Below are 19,811 nucleotides of genomic sequence, written 5' to 3'. Positions count from 1 at the left end.
AATAAGAACTTTTATTTTTAGAAAGGCTGGTTTGATATTTTCGTGACTTGTTGCATTTCAGTTGTTCAGTACATAGAAACTTTCCAGACATTTTTAGCATTCGGATAGGAAATTGTCAGCCCTGCACCACAATTTGGGTCAGTTTAGATGCTGTGACCATCTTGCTAGTTTGAGATGATTCTCACTAACTGCATCAGCACTTGTAAAACAAAACTAATGGCCCAGAAATTCAAGTTGGAGGCTTCCCGCGGGTGCAAGCCTCCGACTTGCACTTACCTTGCGCGCCGGCCATTGAGCTGTGGGCCCGCGTGGGATTCCGATCCTGGGCCTCCTCCAACTGCCGGTGCGCAGTGCTTGCGTATCCCAGGGGCGCAGTTAGTTCGATGCGTCCCCTGGGATCACGTGGGCCATGGAGAGCCAATGGTAGCAGGGAAATGCCCATTCATAAAATTGACAGGACTATAAATATAAATACTATAAGCCCCAAAACATCACTAAAACTTATTTTTTTTTAAAAATCACAGTTTTAAAATAACTATAAATTACATAAAATAACTATTTTAAACAATAATTTAAATTTTTGAAAAAATTAATTACATTTTCTAACGGGGCTAAAAATAAACTTACCTTTCTTTAAAGTATTTAAAAATAATAAACCTGTGGAAAAAATGTTTTAATTTTAATTAATTCCCCACTTACCTTGATAAAAGCAGGCCTTGTGCCTGCTTTTTATATGTGTAATTCCTGGAGATTTACCCTCCTGGAGAAACCTGCAAAAAAAAAACTAAATTCCATGCCTCTCCGGCGCATGCGTTCGACCTCTGAACCCTTTCCTTTAAGGGAACGGAAGTTCCGGTTTCCCATGCATGCGCAGTGCATGCACGAAACCGGCACTTCCATTGGGCCTACGGGTGAGTACCCCGTGCGTACTCACCCATGGAGACCCGAATTTCTGGGCCAATATGTTCGATTGTGTCATTTAGTGTCACATCATATTCTACATGTACACTGTCACTTTCACATTTCTTTCTGCTGATGTCTATAAGATTTTCCTGGTATTTTTTTCGTTAGATTAGTTGGTGTTTATTAGGCTTAAATAAAAAAAATTATAATTTGTCAGTGAGATAATTTTCATCTTTCACCGGGGAATCCCATCAATAAAAATACATTTTAAACATTCTGATTTATTTTAAATTCAACAAGCTCTTTTATTTATATTGTTGCCTTTCACGCCCTCCGGATGTCCCAGCCAATGAAGTACTTTTGAAGTGTAGGCACTGTTGTTAGGTAGGCAAACAATGCAGCTAACTTGCACATAGTAAGGTCCCACAAACACCAACGAAATAAATGCCTAGATAATCTGCATTACATCAAATAATGCCATAAGATCTTTTACATTCACCTGAGAGAGCAGACAGGGCCTCGGTTTAACATCTCATCCAAAATAGCACTTCCAAAATAGTACCTCCAACAATGCAGCACTCCGTCAGTACTGCACTGAAGTGTCCACCTAGATTATGGAGTGGGGCTTGAAGCCGCAACCTTCTGTGCCAGAGGTGAGAGTGCTCCCAGCGTCAAGATTGACACCTAAATATAATGCAATTTGCATCTCTTTTTTTAACCATGTGTTTTAAAGCATTAAATAATTTTCTAATAGTCTGGCACAGTCATGACAAGACATAGCTTGCGTAATTCATAGAACAGAAATGCATGTGCTAAAAACATTAAGTCCGTTTTACTCACTGCATTGTAACACCTACTGCAGTAATGCAGCATTCAGAAAAGTTCTGACTAGTTAGAGTTCAGGCTGGTTCACCTCTCTGCAGTGATCAAAGCATCATTTTGAGGGTTTGATTTACAGCAAAGACTTTTCTTGAGCAGACACTGAGCTGTCTTGTCAGCAGCATTACTGCTACTCCAATCTGGGAATCAAATCTAGGTCAAAACAGTTCACATCTTTGACTCAAACCAGGAAACATTTCATTTCCTGGCCTGACCTGTCGTTTCACAATTGTGTTTGTGATCTTCGAGTCAAATCTGATCTGACCTTCTCACCTAGTGGTAGAACACATTGTGGCCTAGAAATTGCTTCCTGCCGGTAAAAACTGGGTGCTTGGAATGATCCCTGCACTGGAATGGATAGGCCCGAAGCACACTCGATATTGGGCCTCATTTAAAGCGAGCTACAGATGCATGCTGGGTGTCTCTAGTCAGCTCGCCAGTGAATTGATATTGGAATTCAGGCTGCTGCTTTGATGGCAGCAGCCCTCAGTGAGGTTCTTGGAATGAATGGGTGAGGGGGGGCAATCAAGATAGGAGGAAGTGATCGGGAGGGTGTGGGCGATCAGGAGGCGAGAGTGCAATCAGGATGGGGCCAAGCATGAGCTGGCAACGGTCTTTGGCACTGAAGTGGAATCGGGTGTAGCACTCCTTTACCGGGGCGGGCAATCCGTTCTGCCAAATTATCACCCATGTGATGAGGACAAAAATTTACCCCATGAGAACTTCTTTCACCCAGAGGGCGGAGAGGGTCTGGAATTCACTGCCTGAAAGGGTGGTCGAGGCAGAAACCCTCGTTTCATTTAAAAAGTACTTGGATATGCACTTGAAGTGCTGTAATCTACAAGGCTACGGACCAAGAGCTGGAAAGCAGGATTAAGCTGGATAGCTCTCTTTTGGCCGGCACAGATACAAAAGGCTGAATGGCCTCCTTCTGTGACATAAATTTCTATGGTTCTATGATATGATTCTATGTTTTTTAAAAAGCAAGAAATAGTGAGCATAGGACATCATCCTGTCTATGATGTTACTGGTACGAGAGGAGAAATCTTCCTGGGTCAGCGCTCAGGTACATTGGATCATCTGGGTGCAGCACATATCAGGAAATTGGGTGGATCGGAATGTGTGCCTGTAAAGGAATCTGCCCATTTTTTTATTTGTGGCATGTTGGTGTTCAAATGCACAGTGTCATCATATGGGCCCACAATCGGACTCCCTCCTGATCACCATCTGCTGCCCCCGCCCGCGATCGGACCCCCCAACCACCATCTGCCCCCTCCACCCCTGCGATATTATCCCCCTGGCCACCAACTCCCCCTTGCCCGTGATCAGACCCCCCCCCCCCCGACCACCACCCCCACTTCCCGCGATCTCTCCCACCACCCCATTAGAGCCTCGATGATGACCTCTCACTACCTGCTGCTCTGCTACGGCCTTGTGCTGCAGGTTATCAGGTTGGCTGTTGGCCGGTAAACCTACAGAAAAAATTTTAAAAGACATCCTGCAGCAGGTTTCCTGTCCATAACTCCTGCCCCCCGCACTGAACGTGCCTCTAAGGTAAGATCGAGGCCATTATGTCACATACTAAGTTTCTCAAGAGCTATTAGAAATTACTATGTATATTTGTTCAGCTGCCTCTGCTGCTTCCCCCTTTCCCTTCCCCACCAAGCCAAACCTCCCTCCAGGCTCCCCCTGCTGTAGCCCTGAAGCCACCCCTTTCTGTAATTTCTCTCCTATCTCTGCTCATGCCCTTTCTGAACTAGTCTTGTCCTTGAGAACCACCTCCTGCTCCCTTTAGCCTATTCTCACTAAACAGTTGACCACCCAACCACCCTTCCTGGCCCCCGTGTGAGCAGACATTATAAATGGTTCCCTCTCTTCAGGTACTGTCCCTCTCTCTTTCAAAATCACTGTCATCAGCCATTCCTCAAAAAAAACACCCTCGACCTCTCTGTCCTTGCAAACTACCACCCCATCTCCAACCTCCCTTTCCTCTCAAAAGTTCTTGAATGTACCGGGGCCTCCCTAATTCATGCCCACGTTTAAATCTGTCCAATTAGGTTTCCATCCCTCCAACAGCACCTAATTCTAACCATGACATCCTCTGTGACTGTAACCATGGTGCATTATTCCTGCTCATCCTCTTTGATCTCCCATCCAGCCTTTGGCACTGTCGACCACGTTATCCTCCTTCAACTCCTTTCCTCATTGTTCAGCTCAATGGTATTGTCCTTGCTTGACTCCACTCTTATCTATCTGATCACAGCATCTTCAGCAACGACTTATCTTCCTGCCCCTGCACTGTTATCGCCAGAGTCCCCCAATGATCTATCTTTGGCCCCCTCCTCTTCCTCATTCATGCTGCCACTTGTCGACATCATCCACAGACATGGGATCAGCTTCCACATGTTTGCTGATAATACCAAGCTCTACCTCTCCACCACCTCTCAAACCCTCAAATGCCTCAGTGTCATCACCCCTCCTAACATCTCCTTCTTTGTCTCGGCATTCATTTATTTCTTTACACTTCTGTGAAGCAGCTTGTGGTGTTTTTCAACGTTAAAGACGCTATGTAAACGCTAGTTGTTGTACTTGTAGCAATTAATTTGAATGTAGCTATTAACATGACTTAGATGTATCAACTGGTACAACATATTGGGGAACCTATAAATTGTACCAAAGCACAGGGCTTATGCTTGTACATCATTCTTTTAGGATCAAATGCTCCCAGTTTAATTTTTCTTGCTCCTCTATTTAAGCACTTGTCACAATTTACAACTAAATAATTTTCAACCAAAAGCACAGGCACAGATTTCTTCATTACAATTATTACGACCATGGGAATAAATCTACGAACAGCGAATGCTTCCTGCAGTATGGAAATGTGATTAAAACAAAGTACAATGAGAGAAAACGAGGACAGAAAATTCCTTTGGCGCACAGGAGGTAAAGCATACATTTTGCGCCTAGACATTTCAAGCTAATAGTAAATTGCCCCCATCAAAAAATTAAATACGATATATTGCAGTTGGAGTTGTGTGAGGAATATCATGTGAATGTGTTTGCATGTTAAATTGCTCAACACAATTTCACCCCACTAGAGGATCCCAGATTGAATTCCTCTTTTCTGCTGAGTTCATTGAACTCACCGAGATGGCAACGGTAGGGAAGGCCTGAAGCCTACATTGACCTGTCACTGGAGGGGGAATCAGCATTACCTTGGGCACCAAAAGCACTCACATTTGTACCTGCAGTAAGCAGTAGGTGATGAATAAGCCTGGTATGCTGTACTGTATCTAGGTGTCTAGAACAGGAAGGTGGGTGCACCTCATAAGCAGTCCTGTGTAGGCCCTTTCACTACTCTGAAGGCAGAAGTCCACCATATAGCTGGTAAGGAAACTCTAAGACTGGGGCTGAAAGCTCCTGAAAGGTGTTATCTGGAAGTTAGGTATGAGAACCTGCACTCATTTATCTAGGGTTATCTGCCTACCATGGCTGGATTGCAAAGACAAGCAGATGCTACTCCAACTGATGGAACCACCATTTGATGGGGTACGGTGTGTGTCCAATCTTTGGTCAGGAGGTTGGTTGCAATCCACTCACACATTTTATGGTGAGTTGTGCAGCTTCCCAGATTGTATGTAAGGAATTCCTCATACCTGCTGTGCACTTAGTAAGGGGCTCAAACCTATGCTTGTCAGGTGTCTAATAACTAATACCTTTCTGTGGGGTAAGCACCAAGATGACGTATCTGGTGATGGAAGTTCAGAACTATGTCAACCCTCTATGGCAAACTCAGTAATTCAATACCAGGTTGGTCTGAGTAACCTAGGGTACTGTTGATGTTTGACCAGCCAGTGTGGATCGCCAATAGAGCCTGTAGGATCGATTCCTCCCCCCCTCTCAACGGTAAAAATATTGGACTATGAAATATAAAAACCCAGAACTGCAGAGCCAGCAAAAAGGGCTCGGCAATAAAGGGTTAATTCAAACATTGCAGCCGAAACTATGAACCTTCAAGAGACTGGATCACAGACAAACTAATATACGAATCTACGCAGTTTGGGTGACCATTATGCGGAACAGCTCCGTTCAGTCCGTAAGGAGGACCCCGAGCTCCCGGTGGCCTGTCACTTTAATTCACCGCCCCATTCCCACTCAGACCCCACCGTCCTCGGCCTCTTGCATTGTTCCATGGAAGCTCAGCGTAAGCTCGAGGAACAGCACCTCATCTTTCGATTAGGCACTCTACAGCCCTCTGGACTCAACATAGAGTTCAACAATTTCAGATCATAACCTCGGCCCCTATCACATATATATATATATATATTTTTTTTTTTTTTTATCCACACTTTTGTTCAGCCTTTTTTCTTCCCTCCCACATGGCAACTGTCCTTCATTCTGCCAGCGCAATTCACACTTCATCTAGAGCCATCCTTTATTCCTTAACCTGTTCCATTACCACCTCCTCTTGCCTTGAATATATCTTAATGTCTCTCAATGTCTCTTAATCTCTCCTGCTTTCTATCCTATCACTGGCCTTCCCTTTTGTTCTTTCATCCCCACCCCCTTTTCCCAGCCCCTAAACTTGTTTTAAAATCTATTCCATTTCCTGCTTTTTTCCAGTTCTGACAAAAGGTCTTCGACCTGAAACGTTAACTCTGTTTCTCTCTCCACGGATGCTGCCTGGCCTGCTGAGTTTTTCCAGCGTTTTCTGTTGTTATACGAATCTAAAGTCTGAACAAGAACATCTGCATATTCATGTACCTTAAGGGGTTACATTGTCCACCTTAGACCATGGCCCCAGAATAACCAGTTTCAGTGCAGGCCTAGACAATGGGCCGGGCCTTGAACCTGTTGAATATGAATGCTAACAGAAACCAACAACTTCGCACATGCAGTCACTTTGAGAGGGTTGCATTGTCAGAAAGATATCTCAAATCAATGGACAATACCAGGAACAATTCACACATTTTGATATGGCCATCATATGTTCAGGAAGAGGCCAGGAAATACTGAAGGTTGGTTTTGGTTTAAAGTAAGATCACTTCGAAGACAGTGTGTGGAAGCCGACGGCAGAACAGTGAACAGAAAGATTCAGGCCTACAATCAATTCCAAGAGTCAGCCGATCAAGAGTGGTGATTGTATGTTTCAGCCAAATCATAGAGGGGCTTTTATGATCGAGTCTGAGTAAGTTTGTGAGTTTCAGTCAGATCACAATAAGGGTTTTGCGATTGAGTCTGGGCAACTTTATATGTAACAGTCAAATTGCGGACGGGTTTAACTGTGTCATATTGTGTCGATGAAAATGACCTTTGCGTAGGGGTTTGTATTTTGGGGTTGTTAGCCTAATGTAAATCGTAGGGATTTATACTAGGGAAGTAATTGTGTGTGTGTGTGTGTTCAATAAACGAACGAATCAAAGGTTGAGCCAAAACCCTGTGCCGTGTGTATTTTGTTCTTATAAATCCTGACGTCCAAGAATTGTGTGTAACGGAGGGACCAGTATCGTAGAAAACCCCTCACAACCTGAGAATAGAGACCTGTGCCTGGGAGGTGGAATTCTTCCCACTTAGTACCAGACAAGCCTGTAAACTAATGCTGTAACAGGTAGGGTAGTACTTGTTGGACAAACAGCAGGAAACTTAACAGTGCTTTATGTTGGAAAAGTGCGTAGCTTTAACTGGTTAAATTCCAACATTAACCTTGTGCACACTTGAGGGTCCTAAACCTCCGCTCTCGGCAATCTGCCTCTAAGATCTCTGGACTTAGGTAACTGGGTGTGTCATATAGGAAGAGAGTGTGCACTTCATACCAAGGAAACAGAAACTCTATTCTTGTTAGATACCTGGCTAAAACAAAGCAAAATCCTCTTGGTTAGAAAGGAGATAAATCAACCGGGGTTCCTGCTCCTAATGACTATCCGGTTATTCCTTCTGGCTCTGCCAATGTGATTAGGCTTGAATATGGTGTTCCACATGATCAAAATACTCTGCTGATGTACACTGTCTAAATTCACACATCAAGAAACATCACAGCTGAGGTACCCCTGGGCGGTCGGCACCGAAGGAACCGGCTCCCAGTAAGGATTCAGTGCATTAGAAGAGAAATGATGGAAAAGTATGACAACGGCAAAAAAGTCACAATGGTTGAATGGTTGTATCATTCAAAGTTTAGAGCAAATTTCACAACACAAGGGGGGTAATTCTGACTTTGGCCGATAGTGTAAAACGAGCGATATCGCTGCGGCCACATGTTAAACACCTCTCCTGATTTTCGTTTCCATCGAGCCAATATCACCAGTTTTACACTACTGTCTGAAGTCAAAATTACCCCAAGAAGCCTTCTTCAATGTTTTCAACAGTGCAATGAACTTATAAAAGGCCCCATTGTGGAAGCCTAATAAATAAACAACATGAACATTTTGATAAATTGCAACAAGGTAGATATAACTGAACCTACCTTTCAGTGAGATTCTCTTCTTGCCAAAAAGAAAGAGGCTGCTGAGTACCAAGGCAGAAAAAGATGTCCTCCTTCCTGATTTGACTGTTACAAATACCTAACCAAGCAAAATAAAGATGAAGATAAATTAATGCATAGTACTTAAGTCTAAAGCTTTGCATGAATTAGTTACCTGGTTACAGATTTGCAGGGAAAAGTGTAGCAGTTCATGGAAAAATAAATGCACTATTTTACAAAGCAGTTGACTGTACACTTTCAATCTTCAGTTTCATTGGCATAAAAATCTTTCACAGATCAGTTAAATAATTCAATCTTTCAGTGCCTTCTGCAGTCTTCAGATATTTTTATGTTGTAGTAATTCATCTTGATAAAGAAAGCTCTGTGCTGACGTGAGTGGTAATTTTACACAACGGGTTCCTAGGTTCAATTACTTTAATAATCTAGGGGGCGTAAATTATATATTTTTTAAATCAGAGGCCACGGTGCATCTGAATGTTATTGTTAGGCCTTACTAATGCTAATTAATATTTATTTTAACAATTTAGCCCAACTGGCATTCTGAACATTTATCTCTCACAATTTAAGAGCTTCACAGAGAATTGACATTAACCAATGTTTGCTTTTTTTTCAATCTCTCGACTAACTTTTTTTAAATTTATATATTTTTTTAAGCAGTGAGTCACAATGATATATTTGGGATAACTGGCATGGAGGAGTTGTTAAGCTCAATAACATCACAAAATAGAATATCGATAGAGATTATGGGCTGGATTTTGATACTGGAGGCGTGTAGGAGGCGGGACTACAACTTTTGGGGTTGTAGTCCCGCCTCCATCAAGTTGTGGCCAACCCATGCGATGTTGACTTGATTGACCTTGTTGAGCCCGCCCAGCAGGCTCAGCAGGCCAATTAAGGGCCACCTGACAACAGGTGACGTCACCGATTGACATTTCATCTGTCAAGAGCTTTTGACAGATGAAATATCAGCATTTGACAGCTCTTTGAAGCTGCCAAACACTGACAATCTGTACTCCAAGTTAATTCCCTCCTCACAGGCTGATTTAGAGATCTCTCCAGAACAGAAAGCTGAATGCTGCAACTTTTGACAGCTCGCGGCCATTCTGCTTTCTGTGCCGATGAGATGAGGGATTCCCGAGACCTGAAGGAAGGAAGGCTGTAAAGGTAAGTAAAGTAAAACTTCTTTAAACACTTTACACACACCAAACACACTTACCTCTACACTCATGCACCCATCACTCACCTGAACAACGGACATCTCGAACCCTCCAAGCCCTTCAGCCCGACAGTCCGCCTCGCTAACTTGGCGTGGTTTGGAGCCATTGGGAATCCCACACTTCAGGAATAAAAATAGGGATTAGGCTAAAAACTGCCTGTTAACTACCTGTTAACAGGCAATTAATTGGCACTAATCCCCTTCCCGCCTCGGGGAGGTGGCTCCCAGCACAGGTCGGGTATCCGCCTCCTTTGAAACTGGCATGGAGGCGGGTTGGGGCGGGATGGGTTCGTGCACCCCACCCCCCCCGATTTCAAGATTTTAACCCCCCACACGCCTCCAACCCCGCCTCCATGGCCCAATGAAAATCCTGCCCACTGTCTTTAATTCAGCATACTTGCACTGATTCAGTTCCATCACCTCAAGATTTCTTAGCTAGAGCGCTCAGAATGCCATCAACACTCATTGCTTAAAAAAAGTCAGCAAAATGATAAAACAGGAGAATAATTCTACTTAACTGTTCAATTTTGAAACAGTAACAGGCACTGCTGATTGCAGCTTAATGGTGCAGTATAATGTCGAACTTCAGAGGTAGTATTCGGGTTGATTCCCAATTTCAATCACACAGCTGTGTGGAAATATCAATTTGAGGTTATATGCCTCTCCACAGGAAGGAAGGGATATGTTAGAGATAGTTTCCCCTGGATGCCTCATGGAATCTGGCTAAAACTGTTATTGGCAGAGGGCTATCAAATGGGTAATGTCTCTTGTCAGTGGGGAGCTTCATCCTACTGGGAGTGCATATCAGAAATTCTGGGTCATGCGACATATGATTTTCTGATCATTAATGGGTGTAAACTCATACACAGCACTGACTGAATTTCCAATATGCAGAGTGGCAGGGAAGCTCCTTTTCAGGAGCATGAAATTGTAAATTTACCCCTTAAGTCTCACCTGAAACAAAGATTTCATCACAGACCAAAGATCAACACTACGACTTTCCTAATCTGTAAAGTTTAGCACCACATCATGTGGGGGAAGGCAATGTAAGACCTTTGACCTTGCTCTATGTTCTTTGTTATCCAATGGGATCCTTACTTCAGGAGCCACTTCACTCGGAAACAATGTTAAAAACTTTTCATAAATAGAAACAAGGTGACAAAGTACCTTGTCTGTCAACTGCCAGGTCTAGAGCAGTGTGATGGCACCAGTCTAATAGTGCATGTTCATCATGAGATGCACTGTGTGAAACGGTTTTAGATTGCTGATGTTATTCTCCCGCAGAGCCAAGTGTAGTTCAGAGAGGGAGAAAAATCAATTAAACCTCAAAACACTATAATTTAATTCCAACACAGGAAGCTTTTATAAAATTTGATGCAGTACTACCATAGAAAGAATGATAACCATAAAATATAGGGTTTATAATGCAATGGTTTACACCCCTATTATTTGTGCTCATCACGCAGTGCACAGCATGCTGTATAATCCAGTTCTGAAGCACCTGTGGGAGGAGGAAGTGAGGTTGACGGTTGCTGCATATCAATGTCAGTAGGGATAGAGGTGGTCCAGTATCTCATTCGCTAGTTCATGTAGACAGCCCTGTAACTTCAGGCACCACATGTGGTGGCTGCGTAAGCCTCTGCACTCTACATCACCCAGAGAGGCATTTTAATTATTCATGTATTCTCCTACAGTTCCCTTGCTCCTGGGTACTTTCTCATCATGGCTAGGGATCTGTGTGAGAGCAGACTGCTGGGCATCAATAAGGTTGTTGAAGCCCTGCAACATGGTGATTCCCAGACAAGATAGATTGCTGTAGTTTTGGAGCCCAAGGCCTCTAGAGCAGCACTGTGTAATGATTTTTCTTTAATCCATACTTTCATCTGGGCTTTTTTCTCCCCTCCCACATGGCAGCTGTCCTTCATTCTGCCAGGGCCATTCACACTTCATCTGGAGCCATCCTTTATTCCTTGAATATCTCTTAATGTCTCTCAATGTCTCTTAATCTCTCCTGCTTTCTATCCTATCTCTGACCTTCCCTTTTGTTCTTTCATCCCCTCCCCCTTTTCCCAGCCCCCACTTGCTTTAAAATCTATTCCTTTTCCTGCTTTTTTTTCCAGTTCTGACGAAGAGTCTTCAACCTGAAACATTAACTCAATTTCTCTCTCCATGGATGCTGAGTTTTTCCAGCATTTTCTGTTGTTATTTCGGATTTCCAGCTTCCGCAGTATTTTGCTATCGTACTGTGTAACGATGCAGGCGTCCCCTCCCCCACTCTCTATTGCTGCCAAACCTGGGATCTCTAAGGCCGACTCCTTGTGAAGAATCAAGGGTTAGGTGACTACACTCCAATCTGCAAGCACTGCCACCTGTTACGTGTACACTTCTGCAAGTAAACTGAAAAAGGTCATATGGTGGAATGAGGAATATGGGAGATGGTAGTAAGTGTGACCCAAGTGTAAAAGCCAGCAACCACCTTCTATAAGTGTGTGAACATGCAGCATAAAGGTATGTTGTGTTGGCAGTATACTTGGTGTTTGTTGCTTACCACAAGGTAAATACATTGTTATTGCAACAATGGGCAGTGCCCTGGTAAAACATGGGCATGGGCAAGAAAATGAACAATTGCCAGAATGCTGCATATCCTCCCTCTGTGAAGCTGCATTTATGTATTCCTCATCTGCTCTCGAGATTTGTGCACAGGTGAGCCGATGTTAACTCAGCCAATTCCATTTGGAGCTGTTCTTCTACAGAGGCTGTCCCACTACTCTAAAAAGGCTCACCCTTCTCCACGGGACCTCCAAAGTTGCTTCCTCAAATGGTGCTTTGGGCTTTACTGCAGTTATTTTTCACCATGAATATCATTACCCTTTTAAGGTCACCTGGCAATGGATTATTACACACCACGACTCCCGGTACATCACACACTGAGTGCCATGAGCGAGGTACTCATTTGTTGCTAACTTGATCTTGCAGTATAACATGAGGACAGCACCCTATGCTACTGATATCTGCATCACCCAAAGAGCAGCAGTCCTGGTGCCACTCTGCCAGACTGTATTATTGGCCTTAATATCTTCTTGAGTAATATTCAAACACTTCCCAGTGCTAGAGAACATTTTCCTAAACATATTGCGGACTATTTTCAACTGCTGGACCCCGTACCTCATCTGAAAAATGGATGACCAGCAGTTGAAAATTTGGGGGAACATTGGCTGCCCAAGGCCTGCCTGGTGTCATTTTCTGGTGATCCTGTAAATGGGCGAACAGCATGCCCACATGCTTTGGGTGGGCAGCTACTTAACTATGAAAACCAGGGTCCAAGGCCGACTGTAGGACCCATTTTGCAATTTTCAGGTACAAATGGATGGGATGTGTAAGGGGTCACTGGTGGCTCGGCAAGAAAAGGCCCAACATTTTGGGGGAGGACATTTTTTGCTGAGCCAGCAGGAGCAGGAGCTAGGTCTGCAAAGTATTTATTTTTTAATTGTTTATTAAATTAATTTTTAGCGAATTTTAACTTTACTGTTAATGTATTAAGCAGTTAGGTTAACTTGTCGTATAACAAGTAAGTCACCAGGATCTGTCTTGCAACTTCTATAGAAAAGGGTGGATTGTCAGAAGTGAATCAACAATGTGTATAAGTTTCCTCACTAGCCTTGGATCTGTGGCACTGGCCCCAGCAATCAATGATGGATCATACCCATTTATAATTGTCCGAAACATAGGAACAGGAGGAGGCCATTCAGCCCCTCGAGTCTGTTCTGCCATTCATGGCTGATCTGTATCCTAACTCCATTTACCCATCTTGGCTCCATATCTCTCAATACCCTAGCAAAAAGCTATCCATCATAGACTTAAAATTCTTAATTGATCTAGTATCTACTGCTTTTTGTGGTAGAGAGTTTCATACTCCTACCACCCTTTGTGCGAAGAAATGCCTCCTAACTTCTCTCCTGAATGGCCTGGCTCTGATTTTAAGGTTACGCTGCTTGTCCTAAACTCCACCACCAGCAGAAAAGTTTCTCTCTATCTACCCTAAAAATACCTACATTATTCTAAATAGAAATGTGCTCTTGAATAAAAGATACAGCTACATCATTTTAAGCACTGTGCTTTATGGTGCGCTTGGTCAATTTATACTGTCAAAAGGTTGATATTTTCATTCCTTTACAGCAGCACATATTAACAGAGTGGATGAGGCAGAGACTTACAGACAAGGGATTATGAACCTTTACTGTCATTCAGAAGTTTCAATTTCCCTTTGGGTAATTTGTTCAGAGTGGAAATTGCCGTATTCCATCTGTATAAATCATTTTGTTACAAAGTTCAAACTTGTCTAAATTGAATTACTTCCTGTCTGAAGCTGCTAATAGTCTAATAGGATCATTACACTTGAAATTTGTTCGCCCGCAAAGTCCAGCTAAATTATGCAACACCTTTTCCCTGGGCACCGGAATCATTGCTGTGGAACAAATGCACTGTCACAATGCAACAAAGCTGTTCTGCTGTTCAGTGAACTAATACTACTCAAAATGAAATGCAAGGTTGCTAGCTTTTGCTGTAAATGAGCTTTATTTTCAAGACCGAGAGAGTTTACAATCTCTGGGCATCCTGAGCAACCGGCAGACCTTGTCACACTGATATGACTCAGAGTAACATACTTTATCTGAGCAGGAAAGACAAATGAATTTGTTATCAGGTGGATTTCAATAAACTTGGTGAAGTCCAGAAATACAAATGACTTTTCTGAATGTTCTGTGTCTTGTTTATTTCCCCCCTCCTCTCTACTTGAGGATTCAGAAGAATCAAACGTATCTGCACAGTGGTAACCCTTAAACATTCATTAATAATTGAAAGTTGAGATAAAGGATAATTGAAAGTTGAGATAAAGGTTATGCTTGTAGTTTCATGAAAACAACAGGAGGCACCTTGAAAATGATGGATCATGTTTGCACTTGCGATATGATATTTCTACATCTCTTTGTCATCATAACAACATGGATCATATTTCCTACTCAGTGGATTTAAATAAGAAATAAATCTGTAAATTATTTTGAGAAGTTTAACAAGGCTCTGCATGAGCTGAGCAACCTCTAACAAGAGGCAAGGGGCCTTAAGAGAGGAAGAGAAGCCAACTATTAGGCCCTTCTCTGCCAATGTTCTCCTGAGCAGGCTTGTCACTGCTACACCAGTGCCTTTTGCCACCCCACTCTTTGCAGTCCCTGGGGTCAGTTGCAGTAGAAGCAGGAAGCTGATAAATCAGCCTTTTCATGGGCCCACCATTATTTAGAATCAGAGAGGTGAAGTGGCGGCAGCTGATTTCTTTGTGATGGGGAGCAAGGGGAATCTAGAGCAGCACTGGTTGGGATGGCGATGCGACCGTAGGCCCAATTTCCCTTCACTTTCTACCAATATACCACCTAGTTTTGGGTGGTACAGCAGAGGAAAATGTAGCCCATAATATTGACAAATGGGTAGATGTTATGAAATTGTTACCCACCATCCTTAGTATGTCTAAATCTGGCTCATATTTCACAAAACAAAAAAAGTAAATTGTCACAGTCCAAAGAAGGCAACTGTGATGAAATATTCCATTCATCACTGCCTGTGACTGTGGTCGGTTTCAGTGTCATTTCCCTTCCCCCAGTCCTCATTGTATTGTTTATTGGAATGTGCTGGAATGTGCTGTGTGTGTAGGGCTCCACCCATACCTGGCCCCTTTTGTAAGCTAGCTCAGTCTGGCCTCAGTCTCCAGAAGGAAGATACCTCTCTCTCTTACGTGTTACTTTCTAAGTTAATGAAAGCCTTGTTTTGTTTCGCTAACATCGAGTCTCGGAATTATTGAGGCACATCAATTTTATTAACTTATTTTTCAACACTATGGATCAACTCCTGAAACCCGAACGTTTGGATTTGGATCAACATGCTCCGGACGCATCAGCATGCTTCGGACACTGGTTTGAGTGTATGGAATTCTTCCTGGACAATTCCGCAGCTGTCAAAGACGCTACGGACGCTGTGAGGATGAGACTCGGAATTCTGCGGAATTGGGTAAGCCACCGGGTTTACCCCCTCATCCAAGACACCGATATGTACCTGGCCGCCTGCGACATCTTAAAGGCGCATTACCAGCAGCCTACGAATGAGGTGTATGCTAGGCATCTGCTCGCTACTCGCGCACAGCGACCTGGGGAATCGGTGGAGGAGTTCCTAAGCACCCTGAAAATGCTTGGCAAAGACTGCAAGTGCCGAGATGTAAAAGCCGCAGTGTACACTGATGAGCTTGTTCGCGATGCCTTTATCACAGGCCTCAGCTCCACTTACATCCGGCAAAGACTGCTGGAAAAAACGGGGTTGGACCTGAAACAGGCTGCGGACACCGCGCGATCCCTGGATGTGGCCCAGAGAAACTCGGACGCCTACTCTTCAGCCCACGCCATCCACGCCACCACGTGTGCACCGAGGGCACCGCCATCTTGGAAGGCATCTTCCCCGCCCGGCAGCCCGACACCGGCGGGGCCCCGCCCTCCCCCCAGAAGCCCTACGACAGCCGCGACGCATCAGGGACCCAACTGCTACTTCTGCGGGCAGCCAAAACACACCAGAAACCTGTGCCCGGCGAAAGGCACCACCTGCTTTAAGTGCGGTAAGAAGGGGCACTTCGGGAAGGTGTGCAAAGGGAACCCCGCCGGAAAACCAACCGCCGGAAAACCCGCCACCGCCGCGTGTGCGCCGTGGGAGCGGCCATCTTGGACGCCATCTTGCCCGACCTCGTGGGGTCCGCCATCTTATGAGCAGACAGCGTGGACGCCATCTTATATCGATCAGGGCCCTACAGTGGCATCGGTCATAGTGGACCAGACCAGGCCGCACCCGCTATCCAAATCAATGGTGGACATCGAGGTAAACGGGTGCCGGGTTAAATGTTTAATTGACAGTGGAAGCACGGAGAGTTTTATCCACCCTGAACTGGCACAGCAACTCTCCCTAAAGGTGGTCCCTGCTCAGGGTACCATCTCTATGGCTGATAAAACCCAGACATCGACCATTCTGGGTTACTGCACGGTACAATTGGGCGTTAACGGAACTGTATACGATAATTTTAAAGTATTAATCATGAAGAACCTATGTGCGAGCGTGATCTTGGGCCTGGATTTCCAGTGCAACCACCAAAGCATCACGCTCAAGTACGGTGGGTCCCAGCCGCCCCTCACAGTGTGCGGTCTGGCTACCCTGAAGGTAAAGCCGCCTTCGCTATTCGCGAACCTTACCCCTAACTGCCGGCCAATAGCGACCAAAAGCAGGAGGTACAGCTGGGAGGACAGGCGGTTTATCGCGACCGAGGTAGACAGGCTCCTGAAAGAGCGCATTATTGAACGCAGCAACAGCCCGTGGCGCGCCCAAGTGGTAGTGGTAAGGGGTAGCGAGAAGAAACGGATGGTGATCGACTATAGTCAAATGATCAACAGGTACACCCAACTAGACGCCTACCCGCTACCCCGCATATCAGAAATGGTGAACCAAATCGCCCAATACCGGGTGTTCTCCACCATCGACCTCAAGTCAGCATACCACCAGCTCCCTATCAGACCAGAGGGCGGCCCGTACACCGCCTTCGAGGCGAACGGACGCCTCTACCAATTCCTCAGAGTCCCCTTTGGGGTGACGAATGGGGTCTCGGTTTTTCAGAGGGAGATGGACCGCATGGTCGATGACCACCACTTGCAGGCAACCTTCCCCTACCTCGACAACATCACCATCTGCGGCCACAATCAGCAGGATCACGACTCGAACCTCGAGAGGTTCCTGGAAACCGCACAAAAACTCAACCTCACCTACAACGAGGACAAGTGCGTTTTCAACACCACGCGCCTCTGCATACAAGGCAGCGTGGTGGAGAATGGGGAAATCGGACCAGACCCCGACCGATTGCGCCCCCTACGGGAGCTGCCCCTGCCCAACACTCCCAAAGCCCTGAAAAGGTGCCTGGGGTTATTTTCTTATTATTCCCAATGGGTCCCCAACTACTCCGACAAAGCCCGCCCCCTCTTGAAAGCATCCTCTTTTCCGCTCTCTGCTGAGGCCCACGCCACCTTCAAAAGCATTAAGCAGGATATTGAGCGGGCCACGCTACAGGCAGTGGACGAGAACACTCCATTTCAAGTGGAAAGTGATGCGTCTGACTTCGCCTTGGCGGCCACCCTCAACCAGGCGGGGCAGCCCGTAGCTTTCTTCTCGAGGACCCTCCAAGGGCCCGAGATCAGACACTTCTCCGTGGAAAAGGAGGCCCAAGCCATCGTGGAGGCAGTGCGCCACTGGCGCCACTACCTAGCCGGCAAACGCTTCACCCTACTTACCGACCAGCGGTCGGTAGCGTTTATGTTCAATAATAAACAGAGGGGGAAGATTAAAAATGATAAGATTCTTAGGTGGCGGATCGAGCTCTCCACCTTCGAGTACGACATCATTTACCGGCCAGGGGCCCTTAACGAATCCCCTGACGCCCTCTCACGAGGGATGTGTGCCAGCGCCACCGGGGATCGGCTACAGACCCTCCACAACGACCTCTGCCACCCAGGGGTCACGCGGCTGTTCCACTTCATAAAGTCCCGTAACTTACCCTACTCGATTGAGGAAGTTCGGTCTCTGACCAGGAACTGCCGCACTTGCGCTGAGTGCAAGCCTCGGTTCTACCGCCCAGATAGAGCCCACTTAATCAAAGCTACACGGCCCTTTGAGCGGCTCAGCTTAGATTTCAAGGGCCCCCTCCCGTCCGTTGACCGCAATGTTTACTTCCTGAACATTGTGGACGAATACTCCCGGTTCCCATTCGCCTTCCCCTGCCCAGACATGACCAGCGCCACGGTCATTAAATGCCTCAACAGCCTGTTCTGCCTGTTCGGTATGCCGAGCTACATCCATACGGATAGGGGGGCGTCCTTCATGAGTGAAGAGCTACGCCAGTACATGCTGTCCAAGGGGATCGCCACGAGCCGTACCACCAGCTACAACCCCCGGGGTAACGGCCAAATGGAGCGAGAGAACGGGACAGTATGGAAAGCAGTCACTCTAGCTCTAAGGACCAAGGGCCTCCCTATCTCCCGCTGGCAGGAAGTCCTCTCGGATGTGCTCCATTCGATACGGTCGCTATTGTGTACGGCCACTAATGCCACGCCTCATGAACGAATGTTTGTCTTTCCCCGGAAATCCACCTCAGGCGTATCCATGCCGTCATGGCTCTTCACCCCAGGTCCGGTACTCGTGCGAAGGCATGTGAGGGGCCACAAGACGGACCCTCTCGTGGAGCCAGTACACCTACTCCACGCCAACCCCCAATACGCATATGTCCGGCACGCCGACGGAAGGTAGGACACCGTGTCCATAAAAGATGTCGCCCCAGCCGGCATCGACAACAACCACGGCAATAGCAGCAACAACGATCACAGCAACTCTTACCCACCCACTACTCTTTCATCACCCCCGGAAGAACATCGACCAACGGCACCCCCACCAACTACCCCTTCAACAACCCTGGCGGCACCCCCGGCAGAGACCCAGGAGACTACCGGGGACACCCAGCCGACACCCGCGGCACCATAACAGCCACGTCGGTCGCAGAGGACTATCAAACCCCCGAACAGACTAAATCTATAGAAGGGGTGAATGTGATGAAATATTCCATTCATCGCTGCCTGTGACTGTGGTCGGTTTCAGTGTCATTTCCCTTCCCCCAGTCCTCATTGTATTGTTTATTGGAATGTGCTGGAATGTGCTGTGTGTGTAGGGCTCCGCCCATACCTGGCCCCTTTTGTAAGCTAGCTCAGTCTGGCCTCAGTCTCCAGAAGGAAGATACCTCTCTCTCTTACGTGTTACTTTCTAAGTTAATAAAAGCCTTGTTTTGTTTCGCTAACATCGAGTCTCGGAATTATTGAGGCACATCAGCAACTTACATACTTGATAAAAGTGACTGACTGTACACACTGGAAACCATGTTGAATCTCTGGAGATGAAATCATTTCACAGATTTACTTTAAAAAAAAGAGAAATATTCTTCCAATGATTACATGGGTAAAAGCACCACTCAGTGTATCACAGAACCAGACCTGTTTCCTCTTCTGTGCTGAGTTAGCCAAGCTTACCCAGGGCATGTCGGTTCCAGAACTGGTATCAATACATTAGATAACTAAAGTGGGAAAAAAATCAGCAAGGGTTCCCAATCCAGAATGTTATCCAGTAAACCACCATAGCAAAGCGGGCATGCGTGTATGTATGGTGAGGATAGGATCAGGCGAGGTCAAGACTGGGTTCAGCTGCTTATAAAAGCACACAAAT

General features: G+C 45.7%; 1 long non-coding RNA gene across 2 annotated transcripts in view; it reads right to left on the bottom strand.

Annotated features, from left to right (window-relative positions):
- Nucleotides 1-6,374: 6,374 nt before the first annotated feature.
- The window catches only part of LOC147122959 (uncharacterized), a 404,452-nt gene continuing 391,015 nt past the window's right edge, over nucleotides 6,375-19,811 (bottom strand). For both annotated transcript variants that reach the window (XR_015072935.1, XR_015072933.1), the window contains exon 3: nucleotides 6,375-8,339. This is a non-coding gene — a long non-coding RNA (uncharacterized LOC147122959). The remainder of the gene's footprint in view (nucleotides 8,340-19,811) is intronic.

Source organism: Somniosus microcephalus, chromosome 2 (assembly GCF_052327205.1).
Source record: "Somniosus microcephalus isolate GS21.2 chromosome 2, FLI_Smic_1.0, whole genome shotgun sequence".
NCBI lineage: Eukaryota > Metazoa > Chordata > Chondrichthyes > Squaliformes > Somniosidae > Somniosus > Somniosus microcephalus.
Note: the sequence above shows the minus strand (reverse complement) of the source record. Positions and strands in the feature narration are given on the sequence as shown.